Source organism: Pelodiscus sinensis, chromosome 27, assembly GCF_049634645.1.
Source record: "Pelodiscus sinensis isolate JC-2024 chromosome 27, ASM4963464v1, whole genome shotgun sequence".
NCBI classification, from domain to species: domain Eukaryota; kingdom Metazoa; phylum Chordata; order Testudines; family Trionychidae; genus Pelodiscus; species Pelodiscus sinensis.
The window spans coordinates 12,409,915-12,429,541 of record NC_134737.1 but is presented as its reverse complement, the minus strand read 5'-3'; the positions used below and the strand labels follow the sequence as shown (position 1 = coordinate 12,429,541).

At 46.3% G+C, this 19,627-nt stretch overlaps 1 protein-coding gene across 2 annotated transcripts in view; it reads right to left on the bottom strand.

Annotated features, from left to right (window-relative positions):
* Nucleotides 1-15,790, bottom strand: part of LOC112544581 (inositol 1,4,5-triphosphate receptor associated 2-like) — a 33,555-nt gene extending 17,765 nt beyond the window's left edge. Inside the window, exon 1 of one of the 2 annotated variants that reach the window (XM_075910339.1) lies at nt 15,502-15,790. The gene's annotated coding sequence lies outside the window, so the exon portion shown is untranslated. Of the gene's footprint in view, nt 1-4,213; nt 4,512-15,501 lie in introns of those variants that run through there. The other variant, XM_075910338.1, reaches the window with a different exon arrangement.
* Between the last annotated feature and the right edge of the window lie 3,837 nt (nt 15,791-19,627).

The following is a 19,627-nucleotide window of genomic DNA, read 5'->3' as shown; positions in this document are numbered from 1 at the left end:
CAACCCAACTGTTGCTCAGTAGCCTTTGGAATTGTGCTCAGTCCAGTTTCCACTTATAGCGCCTGAGGACAGGCTAGGTGTCAGCTGCGAAGGAAAGGGGGGGGGGGGAAGGGAGTCACAGTCCCCTGCATCTGTCCATTTCCAAGCAGAAAGGGAGTCTGAGAGCAGCCAGAAGCAGTGCTGCACCCTGTGTCTATTTGTCAGGAGAGGTCAGTAGTCGACTGGCTGTCGCTTGACTGTTGCAAAGGATGTATTGACATCAGGGTCTCATCCACACTTGAGAACAGGGGCTCACTCGGGCTCCCTTCCTCTCTGACCACTTTAAGAAGCCCCTCACCTCAGGTCCACAGAAGAGTGTGGAAAGATCCTTATGCATCTCTGGAACAAAACTCAGTATCCCCTCGGCTGCGGATAGGGATCTGGCACTCCTCTTTGAGCAGGACTGAAACCCCACAGAAAAGCACTACAGCATTTTGCTCCAGTGAGAGTGGGACGATGCAAGAACATCTGGGAGTTTGGGGGTTAATTGAATCCCAATGATTGGGTTTTAATCATGCATGCAACACAGCAGAGGAGACATAGGAAATAAGAGTGGTTGGTTAAGTCCTGGTGCTGACAAGGCTTGGATAAAGAACTCTGCCATGTCCATGTCAGAGAGGATTAAAGGAAGGAAGCATGACGCAGGGTGACATCCAGGGACATGTAAGAAGATACAGACCCCGTATTTATCAGATTACGGTTGGTATCGTTTCCTTTGTAACTAGGTTATTGCTTTCAATATAGGGTTATGGCTGATTATATGAAGTCACTTAACCATCTTCAGAAAGAACTTTAGGAGCAATGGATGGAAGCTTCTCCTTACATTTCACGAATTCGTTATTAAACCGGCATGCCTCAGTTTCCCCATATAATGGCACTGACCTTTGAAAAGTGCTTTCCTCTCCACATGAGCCATACTTGACAAGTGCCAAGTATCATTGTTGTTCTCCACTAGGGCTCCTCTTTAAACGTTATAAAGACAAGTCGCCCAACTGATGTCAAACAAGACTCAAGGCCTCGATCCTGCAAATAGATCCATGGGAGGGAGCGGAGGATGGAGATCGTGCCTGGCACAAAGCCAATTGTGTGTAAGATTGTTGTGTATTCTGGGAAGATGTGGCCTAGGAGTATTCTTTACTACTGAGCAAGCTGCTGCTGTGAGGATAAATAAGTGAGATTTCTGGGGTATGTTTTATAACTAGGCTTGGAAGGATGAGATTTTTTTTTTTTACATTTGCAAGTATCAGTAAACATCAATTTCTCTGTGCACACACAAACCAGCCACAAAATGGAAAAAAAAAATCAATCTGCAAACAGGAAAGGAAAAAAAATTCTGGTGGAGAACTTAGTTTGAGTGACGGATGTCAAACTTGTATATTTTGACATGGGATGCTGATAGTTTAACAGTTATAAAGTTTTCCCTGATTGAATTGTAGCATCTAGTGTCATTCAGTTATTACCTGACCCATCTACCCCATCATTTTCCAGAACTGTGAAAGTTTACAATGGATAATCAGAAATAACTTTAATACACACAGAGGCTACGTCTACACTGGCATGATTTTCCGGAAATGCTTTTAACGGAAAAGTTTTCCGTTAAAAGCATTTTCGGAACAGAGCATCTAGATTGGCACGGATGCTTTTCTGCAAAAACACTTTTTGCGGAAAAGCGTCCGTGGCCAATCTAGACGTGCTTTTCTGCAAAAAAAGCCCCGGTCGCCATTTTTGCGATTGGGGCTTTTTTGCGGAAAACAAATCTCTGCTGTCTACACTGGCCCTTTTGCGCAAACGTTTTTCAGAAAAAGACTTTTGCCCGAACGGGAGCAGCACAGTATTTCCGCAAAAGCACTGACAATCTTACATGGGATCATCAGTGCTTTTGTGGAAATTCAAGCAGCCAGTGTAGACACAGCCAGACAGTATCCCTTGAAATGATGTAAAAAATGAATTTTATAATATAGAGCAAGGGGTGCTTTCAGGAAATCTGTTTCATAATGGTTTAAAGAGTGAAAAAGGAAATAAAGAAGCCCACGTCTATCTCAGCACAGTGACTTGCCTACAGGCCAAACGCCCTCAGGATTGTTTGTTTCATGCTCTAGCTGTAACGACTATCAGAGCAGAGCAGGACTGAGTCCTTGGCAAGGTGAGAAAGGAGGTTTTCAGGTTTCGGAATGAGATGGAAAGTTGATGGGACGGGGGAGCTATTCTAGGTGGCAGGATCTGACTCGTGCTCCAGTTATGGCCGGCGTTTGGCAGGACCTAAGCCTTGTCAATGCAACAGTTCCTCACCGTTGCTAGCACCAGCTCAACCCTAATCAACACGGATCTTAAAAGCCAGCAGTCACCCTAGGCCAGGCAGCCCGGGATTGTACAGGGCAGCCTGGGCCAGGACCCCAGTTCTTCCACCAGCCACTGCCCTCATCCTTTCCAGCGCTGGGGAACAAGCACATTCCTCTGAGCCTCCTGCCCCTGCCCAGAGCTGCCTGAACCAGACGAGGCCTGTCCGGGTCTCTTCTCAGCCATCCCTTCTGCTGCCATTCCCCTGCCAGCTCAGCTGCACCCAGACTCCCCCAGGGCTGCACGCCAGCAGCAGCACAATGGACCTCCCCCCCCCCCCCCAGCCTTGGCACAATGACTGGCCCCACCTCCCTAGTAGATAAAGTCTGAAGTTGGGAGGGCAGCCGGAGACAGGCCAGGCCTCTGATGGGGTCCTGGCCCAGCCCCGCCCCTATTGCCAGCAGCAAGGCCTGAATTTGGGGGTGTCCCCTGTGAGCTGCCCGGGCATGGAGCCCCCCCCCCGGAAACCTGGAGTCAAAAGCAGGCATATTCCCCCCCCCCCCCACACACACACACAGAGCCCTGCCCCCAGCCTCCCCTCCTCACCGTCCTTCAAGCAGGTCTTTGGCTCAGAGGGACGCCCACCTGTAGACCCAGTTTTGGAGAAGCAGGCAGTGGAGAGAGTGGGCCTAGGGAGACGAGAGCTCCCTGCCCCCACAGCGCTGAGCCCAGCAGGGTATTCCTGTGCTGTCGGAGCGGAGCACCTGTGTGCGGCTGCTCCCTTCCCACAGCCCAGTTTTGCTCACAGTTCTGTACACAAGCTCCCCGTGACGCTGCCCCCCCCATCTCCCGGCCAGGCCCCACGCCTAGCAGGTCTCTAATGCCTTGCAGCCACTCCTCTCCAAACCTGGGGCAGAATCGTGAACTAAACTGGACAAGATCCCTCTTCCAGGAGGCAGCCCACCGATCCATTTCTGACATCTGGGGAAACTGAGGCATGCAGCACGTGACCTTGGGCGAGTCACTCCCATTGAGCCAGTGGCAGAGGCTGAACCCAGGCCTGCTGCGAGCCACAAGGAACCAGACTCTGAGCCTCAGGCATCAAGAGACGTGCAACATTGTCACCCCCGCGCTCCCCTGCACCGAGTCTCACAGACTCTGGCCCCATCCGATCCCAGCTCGACCCTTCCCCCCTGCACCTCCCACAGTGCAGCGCCCGGCCGCCCTATTTCCCTCTGCCGCCAGAGTGGTCCGTCTCTTTCACAGCCCAGCTGACCACTTCTTACGCCCCGGCCTCTGACGCCTCTCACCCGCCCGGCGTCATGACAGGGGGCTTGAGCGCTGGGCTGTGACATAGGAGACCTGGCCCAGTCACTTCCCCTCTCTGGGCCTGTTTCCCCGGGTGTAAAAAGCTTCCCTTGGCATCTCCTGGAGGCACCGGCCAGGACCGGGCCCTGTTGTGCTGGGTGCAGCCCAGTCCGTGTCCATCCCTATCCCAAAGAACTTACCAGCGACAGCACAGGACTGCCCTGCCTCCCCGGACTGAGGCGAGGCGTCTCTCACTAGGGCGCTTGGAAATCTTCCCAGAGCAGACACTGCAGCAGGGCGAGGTGTTGTCATCTCCCGTGGCCAAAGGTTTGTTGCAGGGCCATTTTATGGCACTGTACCCAACCGGGGGGGAATCCAGGCAGCAGGCTCGGGGCATTACCCTGTGTCAGCCCAACTGGCTACTCCTCTGCCTCCTTCAGTTCTCCTCCCACCCCACCCACTGGGCTCAGTTGTTCTGCCTGCTCCCAAGACAGCCAGCCCAGCGGCTCTGACAGCAATTACGTCAGCGGCCTTGGCCAAATCCCTTAAACCTGCGCTTTGTTCTCCCTGCTTGGCTACGGGGACCTACCTGCCAGGGGCCACGCGGGTGCATTCATGCTCGGCGCGTGCTGGGACGAGGTCAAGGATCGAGCATTTGTGACGATGCGGTTTGTGCTCGGGGACAAAGCCCGACAATGTCTAGCAGGCAGGCCAGGCCGCTCCAGGAAGCGGCTCTCCCGGCAGGCCTGCTCTGCCTGGAATGTACCCCTTGTTTATAAGCCGCGTTGCTGCCTTGTAAACACTGCGCGCTTGCGAGGCTTTCGGCGCCGGCCAGCAGTTGCTAGCAGAGCGGCAGCTCCTTCACGAAGGAGATTCCTGCCCGCAGCGCTTGGAAGGGGGTGAGGGCCAAGCGCTGCGCTGCTGCCGGCGCTGGGGGGGCGACGGGGCACTGACCCAGCCTGGGCCGCTGGGGGAAGCCCGCTGCGGTCACCAGAAAACTTGAGATTTCTCTCCCAAGGATTTCATTAGCCCAAGTCAAGATGTTTATACTGCAGCTGTCTCCATAGTAACCCCATATCTCCCCCCCATCCCCAGCATTGCTGCACCCGTGTCCCCATTGTACAGTAAATCCAGCTGCCCCAGCAAACAGTACAGCTGGTCTAGCGCCCCCCCCCCCCCACCGCAACAGCCCCCAGATTTCCTTTCCTGCAATGATGCCCCTGCTCTCCCGGTGACCTCCACACTCACTGCCTGCCCCTAGGGCTCAAATCCCACTGCAGCCCACAAAGCAGCTTGCTCCCTTAATAAGATTAAAGCTGCTGCCAGGTGACGTCCTTCAGGGACAAAGATGAGCAGCTGCCCCCAGGCAGGAAAGAGACGAAGCCAGCTCCGTGGTAGCCCTGTGCTCAGGGCAGATACAACCCCCTCCCCCCCCCGGAGACTCCCGTCTGCGGCCTCACAAATCCGGGGGACCTCCTTTGTCAGGCCAAGGCGTCCATCTCGCACTGCAGGAGCGGGAGCTGGACCAGGGGTGTTCTGTGGCCGCGGGGCCTGTCTCTTCCTTCGCTGGACCACACCTGCAAGCAGAGCTCCTCTAGGCAACGTCCACTGACTCCCTAGATGCCTTTGAGCGGCACTGTCTAGGGCAGGGGTTCCCAACTTGGGGTACACGTACCCCCAGGGGGTACGAGAAGCTTGTCAAGGGGGTACGGGGGATATTTGGGAAAACTAGATTATCCAAATTGAAATATTCCAGAAGTAGCAGTGTTAGTGAACAAAGTTGTGGATTCTAGAGTCTAGAATTTATTTCCTTTCATATTGAACAGGGGGTACGGGAAGGGTTACTAAAAACCAAGCGGGTACGGGGACCGAAAAAGGCTGGGAACCCCTGCTCTAGGGCTTCCTGCTCAGCATCCCCTTCCGCTTTCCCTGAGTTCCATCCTCCGGCCCTCACTCATTCCTGTTCTCTCCTCCAGGACTCAGCTGTGGCCTGGACTTGGCATTTCTTCTGTTAGCTGAGGGGCTGGGCCTTTAGCTTTGGGAATGCCTCGTCCCATCTGTCCCAGCCCCCTAGTTTGGTGTGCTACTGCCAGGCACTCACACGCATGCACGGAGCCCAGGCCGCTGTGGTCGGCAGCAGGGTACGGGGCAGAAAGCTGGGCCCACGCTCCTACCTGCCCTCTTGGCAGGGGAGAGACAGCAAAAAGCACAGGTAGCTGGGCTCCTCTAGATTCTACTCCCGTGCCTGTCGCCTGCACTTGCATCTGCGACCTGCTCACTGAACTCTTTCAGGAAATAAAACCTGGGATGCTCTCAAGGCCCTGCTCATAAAAAGGGCTGCTCCTATGCATTGGGAATAGTCCCACTGGATTTATTTGCAAGATCATGGCCTTCAAAGTGCCTGTTAACCCTTCCAGGATTGGACTGTCTATATGGCACTAGGCGCACCTGAGCACTGAGCACCTGTACAGTACTAAAAGTAATGAGCAATAAAAGCTTAAGTGTGCTGGTGATCAATAAAGGTTCATCACAATTAGAACTCTGCTCAGCTCCCAAACATTAACTGAGCTATATGAGAGTTAAGCATAATTACTGTGGGTAGACTGAGATCTTGCCTGGACATATTACAAGCCATAATTGTCACGTTCCGCCTCCTCCTTTTCATACTCTAAAGCCTTTGAGAGCAAGATTTCTTCCCCCTCCTCCCGGTCTCTCATTTCTTTTTAGTTTCTTACAGCCACACCAACTCTGCACTAGTACACTGTACAGTTCAGAAAGTGACCCAGCCCCAAGGAAAAAAAATGCAAGTCAACAGATAAGCTCTTCCAAAACTGAACCTCAACACAGCACTCCTTGGTCATTGTCAGGTTTTTGGAGAAGCAAGAGGGACGGCAGGAAGCATCTGACAGATGCCAGACCATCCAGGGGCTAGGGCACTAGTACATCTTGTGGGAACAGATTCGCAAGCAGAGGATGGTGTCTGCAGTCCAGGACAGAGGTGCATTGTTAAAGTGTCTGCAGTCCAGGAAGAGAGGTGAGGAAAGCTGGCTAAAATTTGGAAGACCTCAGTTCAAGACCCTGCCTTGCCACCAATCCATAGTGACTTTAGGCAAGTCATTGGGTACCTCTGCTCCCACAGTGCACAATGGAAACAATCCAGCTTTCCCTCACTGGCATGTTGAGAGGAAATAGCTTCCCCCACCTTAGATCCTGAGACTAACTGTGTATCTGAGGTAGAGACCCAAGATCTGCACTAGATGCAGTTCATAAGTACTTATAAAGAACGGTGAGGACCTAGTGTTTAACTGCTGAGTAATGCCTTTTACCTGTAACTCAACATTTTCCAGATGGAGTCTAAACATGAACATTAAACAGCATCCGTAAAATCCAGCGCCTGGCTGGTTTAAAGCTTTTTCCAAAGGTCGGTCAGTGAGAGAAACGGCAGTACAAAGAGATCAAGTCAATTACTGGCCAGTCAGCAACAAAAGCTGGAGAACAGAACCCAGCATCTATTCATCAAACTTTGTCTTTTCTAATCCATAAGACACACAGTGAGGGATGTTAGAGACATCCGGTAAAATTAAGCAAAAAAAGGTGTCTAGTACAATATTATTTACATAAAGAACTTAAATATTCTCTTGCTTAGGATTGGCCACCAAAACAGGGCATGGAAGTGAGACAGGCTTGTTTTCGTGACCCAGTGTGGAGGAAAAGCAAGAGGTAAATAAATAACCTTAAAGGATTTGACCGAAATAGGAGCTCAGATAAGGATAATAATGATCAGAGTTACCAACACGGAGAAATGGAAGTGCCTGGCCCTTCCGTTTGAAGATGGAAAAAAGGAGACATGACAAATATGTAAAATAATGGATAGGTTAGGGAAAATAAATGGGACACCTTCCTATGGACTGTTGCTTTTTCTTCAATGTACAGTGCTGTTAATCTATGGAACTCATTGCCATTTGAGACCACCATGGCCCAATCAGATATTTGCATGAATAACTGCCACAAAAACAAAATAGGATAAGCACTGAACCACGTCAGTGGGTCTCTCCACCAGCTGAGAAAGCTTCCTTTACATCCATCACTGTTGCCTCCAGCTGTGGCTTCCACAGGGCTCAGAGCCACAAAGGGACTAGGCATGAGCTCCTGCCTCCCCGCCCAGGCCCCCCTATATGCCCAAGGTGCAGAAACAGACCTACACCAGATGGCAAGAGAGACTAAACATCCACTGACCTGCAGACAGCTGCTTTAACTTATTGACTCCTCAGTAAACCTCTCTTGGGCTTTCACTTCCATACAGGCCAGAGAGAGCTCCTTTGCTATGGAGGTTGTTGGATGTCACCTTACCCAGCTTGTTCACATAAGGGCTGAGAGCAGGATGCCAGAGGAGAAGGGCCAGGTTAATGCACTTCACCTTTGCTGTTTTTAATTGTGTGCCTGGTAAAGCAGAGTTGAAGCAGTGTCATGAATTACCATGTTCCACCCATGAGCTGAGCTGCCAGCTCTGTCCTGCTGGAAGGGCCAAATGTTATTTTCATTGCTCCTAGAAGGGGCATATCTCTCACACACACACACACACACATTATTCTAGTAGCCAATGGAATAGGCATGAAGGGGACATTTACTTTAGCTGCCTCTGAGGCTTTCCAAAGCCCAGCACTGAAATTAACAAAAGATGGTCCCGCTTGCTCAGTACCAGCCCTGTTGGCTGGTTGAGACCTTATAGACCAACCCTTTGTGCTCTGCTTTCTCAATGCCATTGGTATGGCAATAAAGATTTTCCTTTAAAGCTTGCTTTGAAGTTAGACATCCCAGAGCCTGTACCAAATGAAAGCATTAACAGCACCCCATGCAGAGACACATTCCAGCTAAGCATCATTAACTGAGACAAAGTAATAACCTGATAGAAGACTTCCACAGGCTCCCTCAGATGCAAGCAGCAGTAGCTCTCTCTGGATTCTGGGCTAACACGCCTGGTGCTCTGCTGTGAGATCTACCACCCCCTTAACTGATGCAGCCTACTACAGTCACATCTTTCCAGGCTCCCTCCAAAGCTTCCTTGACCTGCTTTCAAACAGGAACAACTGCGATGATGGGGGATTATCCAGTCCTCTGCTGGCAAAGCAGGCTGCTCAGATGACAGTAGCTGCTGATGCTGCAGCCATGATTGGTTATGTCTGTGCAGAGAGCATAGCCCAGCAACAAGCAAGGAACAAGCCAAGTCACCTTATCCTGGCTCCAGCTGGCAACTATTAGCCACCACAGATTTCAGCAACAGGCATGCAGGGTTAGGGAGAATTGTCCGATTGCAGCGGTCCCCTCGCAGAGCCATAGGAAATGCTCCTTCTCTTTGCTTGGAATTCCAGGCCTGAACAAACTCTCAGCCCAAACGTCACAAAACCATCCAAGCCCCACGGGATTTCACGAGGACACTTCTAACACAAGCCCCAGCCCTCAGACTGTTCATACACAGAATGCATGACTGCTTGCCTCTGAAAAGCAGCCACCTCCAGGGTGGAACAGGGCAGCTATTTTAAGTTTGGGGTGGAAGTGATCAATATTGCCTGCAATTAAAATCAAGGGAGGATGGAGGCAAACAGAATATAAATACCCAAAATGATAATAGTGCTAATCCCTTCACACTTTTGGAGAGAAGGCAGGATCACAGCCCAGTGACACATCTGTTGTCCTATATCCCTTTTCTAGTCTAGCACTAGATAAGCAATCAGCAGTGGTTAACTGTGCCTAGGACACTGGTACTCAGCTCAGGTCACTAGCTGCCCATTTAAGCCACTCTTCTGGAGTTATCAGAACTCTATTAGAAGGTTGTGTCTCTGGGAGAGATTACATTACGGAGTATGCCTTACCAAGCAGGATCTGACGTCTGTCCTTTTAAATAAGCTGAATTATCTGCACAGCAGCAGTATAGAATTGCAGAGCTAGCACCTTCTCCCACTCAAACATGGTGCTATACATCCTGCTCACTGTGTCTCTAATTTTACAGGGTTACTCTTGGGTTACGAGGGTTATCATACCATTCAGAAAGCTTATGCATTTTTTGCATGCGTCTCAGAGTGCGTCTAGACTACATTCCTCTTTCGAAAGAGGAATGCAAATGAGGGAAATAGAAAATGCAAATGAAGTGCAGATTTACAAATCTCACGCTTCATTTACATAATTGTGTCCGATCGCTATTTCAAAAAAGGTTTTTTTTTTTTTTTTTTTTTAAATCCATCTAGACATGGTTCTTTCGGGAAAAAAACCCTTTTTCGAAAGAACCCTGAATCCTTAAAAAAAAAAAAAAAAAAAAAAAAGAGGTTTATAGGGTTTTTTGGAGAAAGGATGGTTTTGTTGTTGTTGTTTTTTGTTTTTGTTTTTTTTAAGAACCGCGTCTAAACTGCTTTATTTCCTAAAAAAAAAAAACTTTCAAAAAAGCAATCGGACGCAATTATGCAAATGAAGCACAAGATTTGTAAATCTGCGCTTCATTTGCATTTTCAATTTCCCTCATATGCATTCCTCTTTCGAAAGAGGCCAGTTGTCTAAATGCACCCATTCTCCTCTGAAACCTAAAGTGTTAATAAGGCAGTTTGCTTCCTTGATGGGGCCTCAGTACATTCTGGAAATAAAGATGAAGATCAATTAGTAACCTGCTGAACAGAGAAAGCAGAGCACAGATCCCAGGGAAGGGCTGGGTAAGAACATGAAGACTTCACCTGTGAGTGAGTTTGTATTGTTCCAAAATATAGATTGGCAGGGATCAGTTTCTCACAACCCAACTGTTGCTCAGTAGCCTGTGGAATTGTGCTCAGTCCAGTTTTAAGTAAACAGGGATCATTATGAAAGCCTATATAACCCTAAAAGTTTTCCAGTAATTAGCCCCATTGTTGCAGTCTTAGCTAAGGTGAAACCAAAGACTGGACTATGCAGCACTTTAAAGACTAACAAGATGGTTTATTACATGATAAGCTTTCGTGGGCCAGACCCACTTCCAAGACGAGAGCCCCTGCCCCAGCCCTCTGCCCCTGCCTGGTGAAAGGAAGGAAGGATGGAAGGGAGGACAGAGTGAGCAGGGATAGGGCCTCAGAAAAGGGGCATGAAGGAGGCGGGGCAAGGGTATTTGGGTCTGAGGTAGATCCTGGATTACGCTTAAATTCAAAAAGTGATCTTGTGCTTAAAAAGGTTGGAGACCCCTGTGTAAGGCTACCTGCCATCTGTTATGGACTGAGCTCATTTGAAAGATATTCTGAATCACCCGTAAGCATGGATTTTTGCATGGTTTTTCTTTGAAACTTATCAGGTGATAGGCAAGAGTAACTGGAGATGCAGTTTCAAATGAAATACATCCAGTGATCCCTCGTTATCGACGCATTTCTAAAAAGCAATGACACCATAGGAGAGATTTTCTACTTCACTAAAATCCTGCCAAGACTAGTCATTGTTTGAAACTCCACTGACAGTTACCTTACTGTTAGAGGAGAAAAAACAGCTTCACAATCATTTTTCTATTGTACCTCACTCTAAAGGACTAAAGAAGGTTTAAATGCAGTAGAATCAATGGTATCTCCCCATTTCCTACATTAAAGGGACAGTCAAATTCATGCCTTTTCCAAGACGTTATTCAGCCACTCCACAAATGAGATTTTAATCATTCTACTTCAGACATTCTCAGTCTTACTGAGAAGTAGACCCACAAGATATCTTCAAGTTATCAGAGCCTGATGAAATGCATCCTAGAATATTCAAGATGTTCTTGCACAAGAAGCTGCGAGTGTAGACATAGCCCAGCAGTAGGAGGCGTGCCACAAAGAACAACAGAATTCAAAATGGCCACCCTTAAAGGCGCTGGCGACTTTTTTTGGGGGGGGGGGTTAACTTTTCCCTGACCCTTCCCCCCGCCTTCAATAACTTTCCCCCGCAACTTTTCTTTGGTATTCCTCAGTCTTAAAAAGTTTAAGAAATGCTGGTTTATAAAGTTCAGGGTGATCTCCACTAGTGTAAGGAGGGCTTAACAAGGGTTCATTAAAGAAATCTTTCCATGTTGAAGCTAATGGGAGCCTTCAGGCTGGGTACCTGCTCAACTCCTCGGGCTTTGCGTTTCATCTTTGAGACACTTCCCTGCGGCTCATTTAACTTTAAGGTGCTCTCACAGGCATATGGGCTGTCCTAAACCAGTAGTTCTCAAATTTCCCAGATTAGCATACACCTTTCAGGAATCTGATTTGGCCTATATATCAGAAGTTTCACCTTTCCAACTATTTGTGTACCAAGTCATAAAGACACAGTGTCAACATGTTATTACTGGAAAATCGTTGACTCATTTTTATTATATAAAATAAACCATTGGCAAATACTGTACTTAAATTTGCATATAGAGCAGAACAGAACAATGTTTCCTCAACTCCCGTCCCCTTTTATCCCTTCTCTACTTACCCCCATTGCCAGCTTTGTCCACATATTCACTCTGCTGATACCATTATTGGACCCAACCAAGTGAGTTATAACATCAAGAACACATATTCCTGCGTATCCAGAAATATAATTTATGCTATCATGTGCCGAAAGCATCCATCTGCTTTGTACATTACAAACGTCTCAGACACTTCGCCAAAGGACCAATGCACACAAAACAGATATTAGACAGGATCACAAAGAAAAAACAGTTCCTTGCCATTTCAACCAGAAAGGACACTGTCTCAACGACTTAATTACCTGCATCCTGCTTCAGAAGCCTTTTAAATCTGCACTTGAAAGGGAATCCTCTGAACTGTCATTCATGCTAAAATTCGACACTCTACGCAGTGGTCTCAACAAAGACTCTAGCTATCTTACCCATTACAAATATAGCTTCCCCAATTATCACCTCTAATACCATTAGCTCACAGACATTTACCTTCTCCCCCCCCCCCCCAGCCCCTTTCTGTTCTGAAATGTGATTTGTCCTTTTCATGTGTGTTCATTTTTTTTAATTGTATCCTTTGGTATATATGGTTGTGACTATTTTCTTCCACTATTTGATCTGAGGAAGTGGGTCTGGCCCACGAAAGCTCATCATCTAATAAACCATCTTGTTAGTCTTTCAAGTGCTACATAGTCCTGTCTTTTGTTTCAGAACAAACAAGTGATTGTATGAAGTGTTAGTTCTAGATATTCGCGTAGTTTTACAACCAGCTACATAAGAAGCACTAGATGAGCTCATGTATCCTGGAAGATCTCTCTGTGCCCCTGGTTGAGAACTGCAGCTATAAATCCTGAATCACAAACAGCTCCAATATTCATTTTATGTAGGGTCTCCAGGTGTCTGGTTTTCACCCGGACAGTCCAGTATTCGTGGCCCCTATCCGGCAAAAAAAAACCATAAAATACTGGACATGTAAAATTTTCTTGGACGGAAGGCCAGCAGGGATATTCTTCCCCTGCCGCATCTGGTCGGGGTGGGGGGAGCAAAAGCATCTGGCAACCCTAATTTTACGCATGAGGAAGGAGGGAACTGACAACGGCAAGGTATCACAGAGGTCTCAGTCTGTTAGAATGATAGATACTGAAAGCAACTGCGCATAGCCCTAACATGACTAAAAACTCTGCAGCGGAGGACACACACACACAGCAACTGGGTGCTCTGAAGCCATTTACTACTGCCTGTTTAGTAGCAGCCCTGGTTTCTCCATAGTGCTCTTCATGCACAATGTATTCATGTTCTGCCAGGTCTTCAGCAAGGACATCAGGAAGTTGATGACCAGGTGCTGAGCTAGTCTGCAACAGTCAGTTTTCAAACTGTGGGTCAGGACCTCATTTTAATGGGGTCACGAGGGGTGTCTTAGACTTGCTGGGATCAGGGGGATGAAGCCTGAGTCCTACTGCCCAAGGCTGAAGCAGCAGCCAGAGGGCTTCAGCTTCGCTTCTCTCCTCCCCCCCATTCCCATCCCCACCCCTGAACTCTGGGGCAGTGGAGTTGGGACAGGCTCAGGTTCCCTCTCCTACAGTTGCATAGTATCCATTGTCAGAAGGTGATCACAGTTCACTCAAGTTTCAGAATCCCTGGACTAGTTCTTCCTTAGTTATTTTCACATGTCCATGTTCACATGGCTCACATGTCTAGCCACAGCCAGCTAGAGCACCTGGGGCCGAGAAAAAGAACATCATTCAACTCCAGAGGTACAGACTTGACTGTACACTTTAAAGTCCACTCTTACAATAGCTTAGATTCAATCAGTCATCAAAAGAGTTACATAATCAGATTAAGAGTGATTGAAATCTTTGGAATATTTCTGTAAATTGCAACTGAATCTCCCCATGAATCTTTTTTAAAGAGAAAATGTATTCTGGACCTGGTTTACAATTTCCCATTTATGACATTCCTCTACAGCCTGCTAAAGCTTTCTGGAATTCCAAGTTTCCAGAATTTGGAGAATCCATTAAGTGCACCATTTGTGAATTTTAGCTCCAAACAGCTTTTGTATGCAACTCAAACCCTAATTTTTTGTTTAAGTTTCTATATTGAAAGACAGAAGTTTGCCACTGGCTTTCACATAGCTTAACTAAACATGCATGCTAGAACACCTGGGTGCAGTCTTTGGTGATTAAACTAATCAACTGATTATAGTCAGATCTCAAAGCACTTTAACAGTTCTTGCTTTGTAGCTCAGAAACTTGAGGCAGAGATTAAGTGATTTGCTCTGCACTGCAAGATCAATGGCAGGGCAGGGATGAGCATATACATTACAAGCCAGTTGTTTGGAACTCATGCCACATTTTCCCACAGAAACAATGTTTTTTACAGTGGTTAATCTATTTAACCCCAATATAGCTGAAGTGCAATGAAAAAATAACAGAAATAGTTTAATCTTGAATGCTGGTGCTTGAGGAAAGGCAGGTTTAATGAGGAGATAGAGGCTAGAAACTCCACCACACTCTCCTCTCACCACCACCTCCACCTCTTGCCTGACCCCCAAGGCTGCAGGTGAGCTTTTGTTTGTGTGTGTACATCAGGGAGCACCTGTCTAATTCCCCCTCCCTTTCACTACACAGTAACATTTCTAATGACAAAAATCTCTTGTCCACCAAAAGATTCCACATGCCACTAATCCATGCTGTACAGGCTATTTGCTTTACAATGACCTCATTAGTTGTGTTTATATTTTCCATGTGAGGAAAAATTATGATCCTATTAACTTCTGCTTTTTATAGTTTAGCCACCAACCTTTGCTTTTTCTTCTGTAGCAAACACACCCTACATAGCAAATTTGCTCAATCTAGGATATATATAGCCCAATTACAGACAAGGAAAGTTTAAAATGGAAGTCAGTAGCTCGAGCTATTTAATGCAATATTAGCAGGCTCCAAACATGTCACTTTTACACTTGGTTCATTCAAGTTGTTTTTAAAATCAAGTGGCCAATTAAAGCTTGATGGGGAATATTTCTCTTCAGAGCATAAATGAGGTAAAGCCAATTTATGCTCGCACTGACTTGTGAACTCAAGCAGCACTACATGCTATGAGTCTGGTGTAGCCCCTCATGATGCCACACATTAAGATTAAGCATTTGAATTAGGGTGGTTTTCCTCTAGAACACAGATTCCATCCTTTAAACAGGTTTTCCACTCCATGCATCTGCTGAAATGGGTTTTGGCTCATGAAAGCTTATTACATCTGTTAGACCAGAACACTTTTAAAGCAACTACAGAAATCACTAGAAACTCACTGCTTCACCTGGAACAGCTGAGACATTCATTTATACAGTATTAAGCATAAAGCTTCAGCTACTACATCCACCAGTTTAATACAAACCCATTGTCCTAATTCCTACCTAACTTGGACTTGACCAAATCTTCCCTAATGGCAGGAATCAATCATGCAGGGTGCTGAGCACTTACCATTTTCCAAGTGCAGGCTCCTTAACTTGCATCTGTAGCTTAGGGGAAAAAAACCCTGTAAAATCCTTCTGTCTGTAGGTTAGCAACTGAATCCTTTGTGTTCCCTAAATGCACAAACAGAGATTGACTAGATATTGTCCACTCACGGCCTCCTTAACACTGGAGGGCAACTGCAAATCCATACACCATGGCAAACAGCCAGTAATGCTTACAGCCCTGACTCCTACATGCTGAGTAATTGGCTTCTGGTGTTCTGCATTTATTTTGATTACCTTATTCATAGGGTTGCCAGGTGTCCAGTATTTGAGCTTTCTGTTTGGGAAACATTGAGAAAATAGAAATGTCCAGTATTTTCTAAATAAGATGTCATGTAGATTGTGATGTCATGTCAAGTGTGTCCTTTGTTGAAACCATCTGGCAACCCTACTTTTTCATTTGAAAGTAGACTTGGCCACCATGTTTTCATTGAGTGAAGCAGAGGAAACTTGCCAGTTTTGCTCAGACTGGGACCCAAGGTAAGAGAAATGTTTGATCAGGGATTCCCAAACCACAAAGGCATTATATTTTTTTTAAACAGTGAAAAGATTAATGCATAGGACGGGGTGGCCAAACCGCAGCTCTCAAGCCACATGCAGCTCTTTGCTCAAAGAAATGCGTGTCTTGCTGGTTCTGAGCCACAATCCCAAACTGCTCACAGCCAGCCGTTCTATGCACACACCCTAGCGCCTGGAGGGAGAAACACGTGGCAGCAGCGGCTCCGGTGAGACCCAGGCATTAGGTGGGGGTTAGAGCGGGAGAGCTGTGGGTGCCTGGCTCTGGGGGAGGGGTGGGTGCATTGGGTTAGAGGTACCCAGCCCAGTTAGAGCAGGGGGGCTGAAGCACCTTAAACTCAAAGTCTTCATGGATGTAGAATAAGGCAGTCAACACAGGTGTCATATTTAAATTCCAGGACAAAAAAAGAATCAGCATATACCTGGCTTACACCATGTTCCTTTAAAGAAAATTCAAAGGCTATTGTTTGCCAGGCTGAAGCAATTATTCTCAGATACGAGTCTCTCCCTTATTGTTTTTGAACTTCTCATATTTGCAGTCTGGGACAGACCTGAATTTTTAGAGCTATAAAAAACCATAAACTTCATGAGTAAAAAAAATTTTTAAAAATGAGGAAGCCATACGAGAGATCAACAAGCTGGAGTGAAACAGGCACTTCAAATTGTGCTAGTTTCCTTCTCAGTACAGTTTAACTTTAAAAAACTCACAGGACATAATAGAAGACAGAACTATGTAGCACTTTAAAGACTAACAAGATGGTTTATTAGGTGATGAGCTTTCGTGGGCTAGAAGTGGGTCTGGCCCACGAAAGCTCATCACCTAATAAACCATCTTGTTAGTCTTTAAAGTGCTACATAGTCTGGTCTAGCTGAAACAAAAGACAGAACTAACGCGGCTGCATCTCTATCACTATAGGACATAATAGGGCAGTAGTATTAAATTTAAAATACATGGTGGGGATGCTTTTTTTTAGTGAGAATATTACTGAAAGGTGGTTTTTTTTTTTTATTTGATGTTTGTTCCTTATCAAGTTCTCTGAAGGTCTATGGACAGGCCATGAATTTTTTAAGTGACTAGAGACTTTATTGGCTTTTGTCCAAAATGTCCTGTAATGTTACTTTTATCACTACATTGTGTTCTATATCTATCTATAAAAATAAATATATAATACTCTTTGCACTCTATCCACAGCTATTTTGGCTCTTTGTCTCTAACTAACTGGTTGGCCACCCCTGACATAGGACATTGCAACAGTTTACAGGATTCTCTAAGTGAGGTGTAAATCAAACACTGTATTAACGTAGGTGTGGCAAGAACTGCAAAGAACCACTAAGTGCTCAGAGCAAAAGCTTTGTGAATTTACATACTGTGAGATTCTCTGAAGAGCAGGGAAGTTTTACTTGGAGAGAAGCCTAGATTGAAGCAACTAATGGCACCCCACTTCTGATCCAGCATGTTTCTTAAACACAGGTAAACACCGAACAGTAGGGTTGCCAGATGGTTTCAACAAAAATACCGGACGCACTTGACATGACATCGCAATCTACGTGACATCTTATTTAGAAAATACCAGACATTTCTATTTTCTCAATTTGTTTCCCGAATAGAAAGCTCAAATACTGGACTGTCCAGTTCAAAACCGGACACCTGCAACCCTACCGAACTGCCTTTTCTGGAGTAAGCCGGGCAAACTTCTTCCTTCCCTCACCCCTCCCAAAATACATCAGCATCAACCTGATGCTGGATGTGAAAGATAATGGTTCTGTTCATTACAATAAGAGCTCTCTACATTAATCAGAACAGATTATACTGTTTGCAGTGTGATAACCATGTTCATCCCAGGATATGGGAGAGGATTCTTTTTTACATGATCAATATCTGCTGATGAAAGATACAAGGCTTTTGAGCTCCACAGGTTCAGACCTGGAAAGCTTTGTGGAGCTCAAGTTTCCTACAAGAAAAGTTGGTCCAGTAAGTCAGACGAGGTGGGTGAGGTTACTCCACTACCTGTTGAAGGCTGTTGCTAAAGTCTTATCCACACTGGGAGTTCGGCACCAGTTCATCTATGCTGGTGCCATTCACCTCACTGTGTCATCTATGTCTACACTAGAAGTTTACTGTGATGCAACTACTCAACTGGCTAATACAGTAGACAAGGCTTAAGGCAACAGATATAGGCACTAGTGACGTAAAATCCCATTTATTCAGTTAACTGGTGATTAAGCGGGATTGGGGGAGGGGGCAGATGATCCAGCCTGGCCACACTGGACCACAGAACAGCAGGCCCAGTGGGGCTGGAGCAGCCGTCCAAAGATGGGGCTGTTTCTGGCATCAGTTAAGAGCATCAAAAGGATGATGCTTACCAAGTAAGCAGTTAACTATTCACATCCCAAATAGGCACTCAAAAAAATCAAATTGGTTTTATGTGCTTGCGAAGGCTACACTGGTCAAGATAACTAAATTCACATTTCCCAGTAGCATGGCATAACAAAACAAACCCCTGCAATTCAACTGCTTATCCTCCTGTCAAAGCTTGCTGATTTGAAATTACCTAGTTGAAAAATTCTGACTCGCACTACTCAGCCACTTGCACCCCAAATAGCTCTTCCCATACTGCAGTTAAGGGAAGCAACTGCTACATGACTGAATTTCCAAGGAATCTGAGTAAACAGGATAGCTTTCTCCTACTGTCCAGATAGAAATGGGAGTCAATGCACCTAGGATTTACAAAGGCTGGTGACATTAGCAGCTTGTCATCAGCGGTGAGATATACATCACAACTTACTGTTAAAGAAATAATTCAGCTTGATTACAAGAGTAATTAAGAAAGCTATTTTTCTTGTCCAAAGATCCTAGATCCAAACAAGTCACTTTGAAACAATTCCCTCACTAGCAATTTAGTGGGTAGGGATCAATTACTCCTAGGAGAAAGCTGAAGCCATGATGAATACTGTAGTGGCTATGTCTACATTGGCATGATTTTCCAGATATGCTTTTAACGGAAAAGTTTTCCGTTAAAAGCATTTCCGGAAAAGCGCGTCTAGATTGGCAGGATGCTTTTCCGGAAAAGCACTTTTTGTGGAAAAGCATCCGTGGCCAATCTAAACGCACTTTTCCGCAAAAAAGCCCCGATCGTCATTTTCGCAATCGGGGCTTTTTTGCGGAAAACACAACTGTGCTGTCTACACTGGCCCTTTTCCGGAACAGTTTTCCGGAAAAAGACTTTTGCCCGAACGGGAGCAGCATAGTTTTTCCGGAAAAGCACTGATGATTTTACATTAGATCGTCAGTGCTTTTCCGGAAATTCAAGCGGCCAGTGTAGAGAGCTGGCAAGTTATTCTGGAAAAGCAGCTGATTTTCCGGAATAACTTGCCAGTGTAGCCACAGCCTAGTTTGCATGAGTGACACCTCCAGAAGATAACTTCCCTTATGGAAGGTTTCTATTGCATTTTGCTAGTATCGTTTCTTCTACATCTCATAAAAGTTATACTAGTCTAATGTCTGCATCACATTGCCTGGTATTTCCTGTAGCCCAAATCCATCCTCACTCAAAAGTCAGACCGAGGCCAAACAG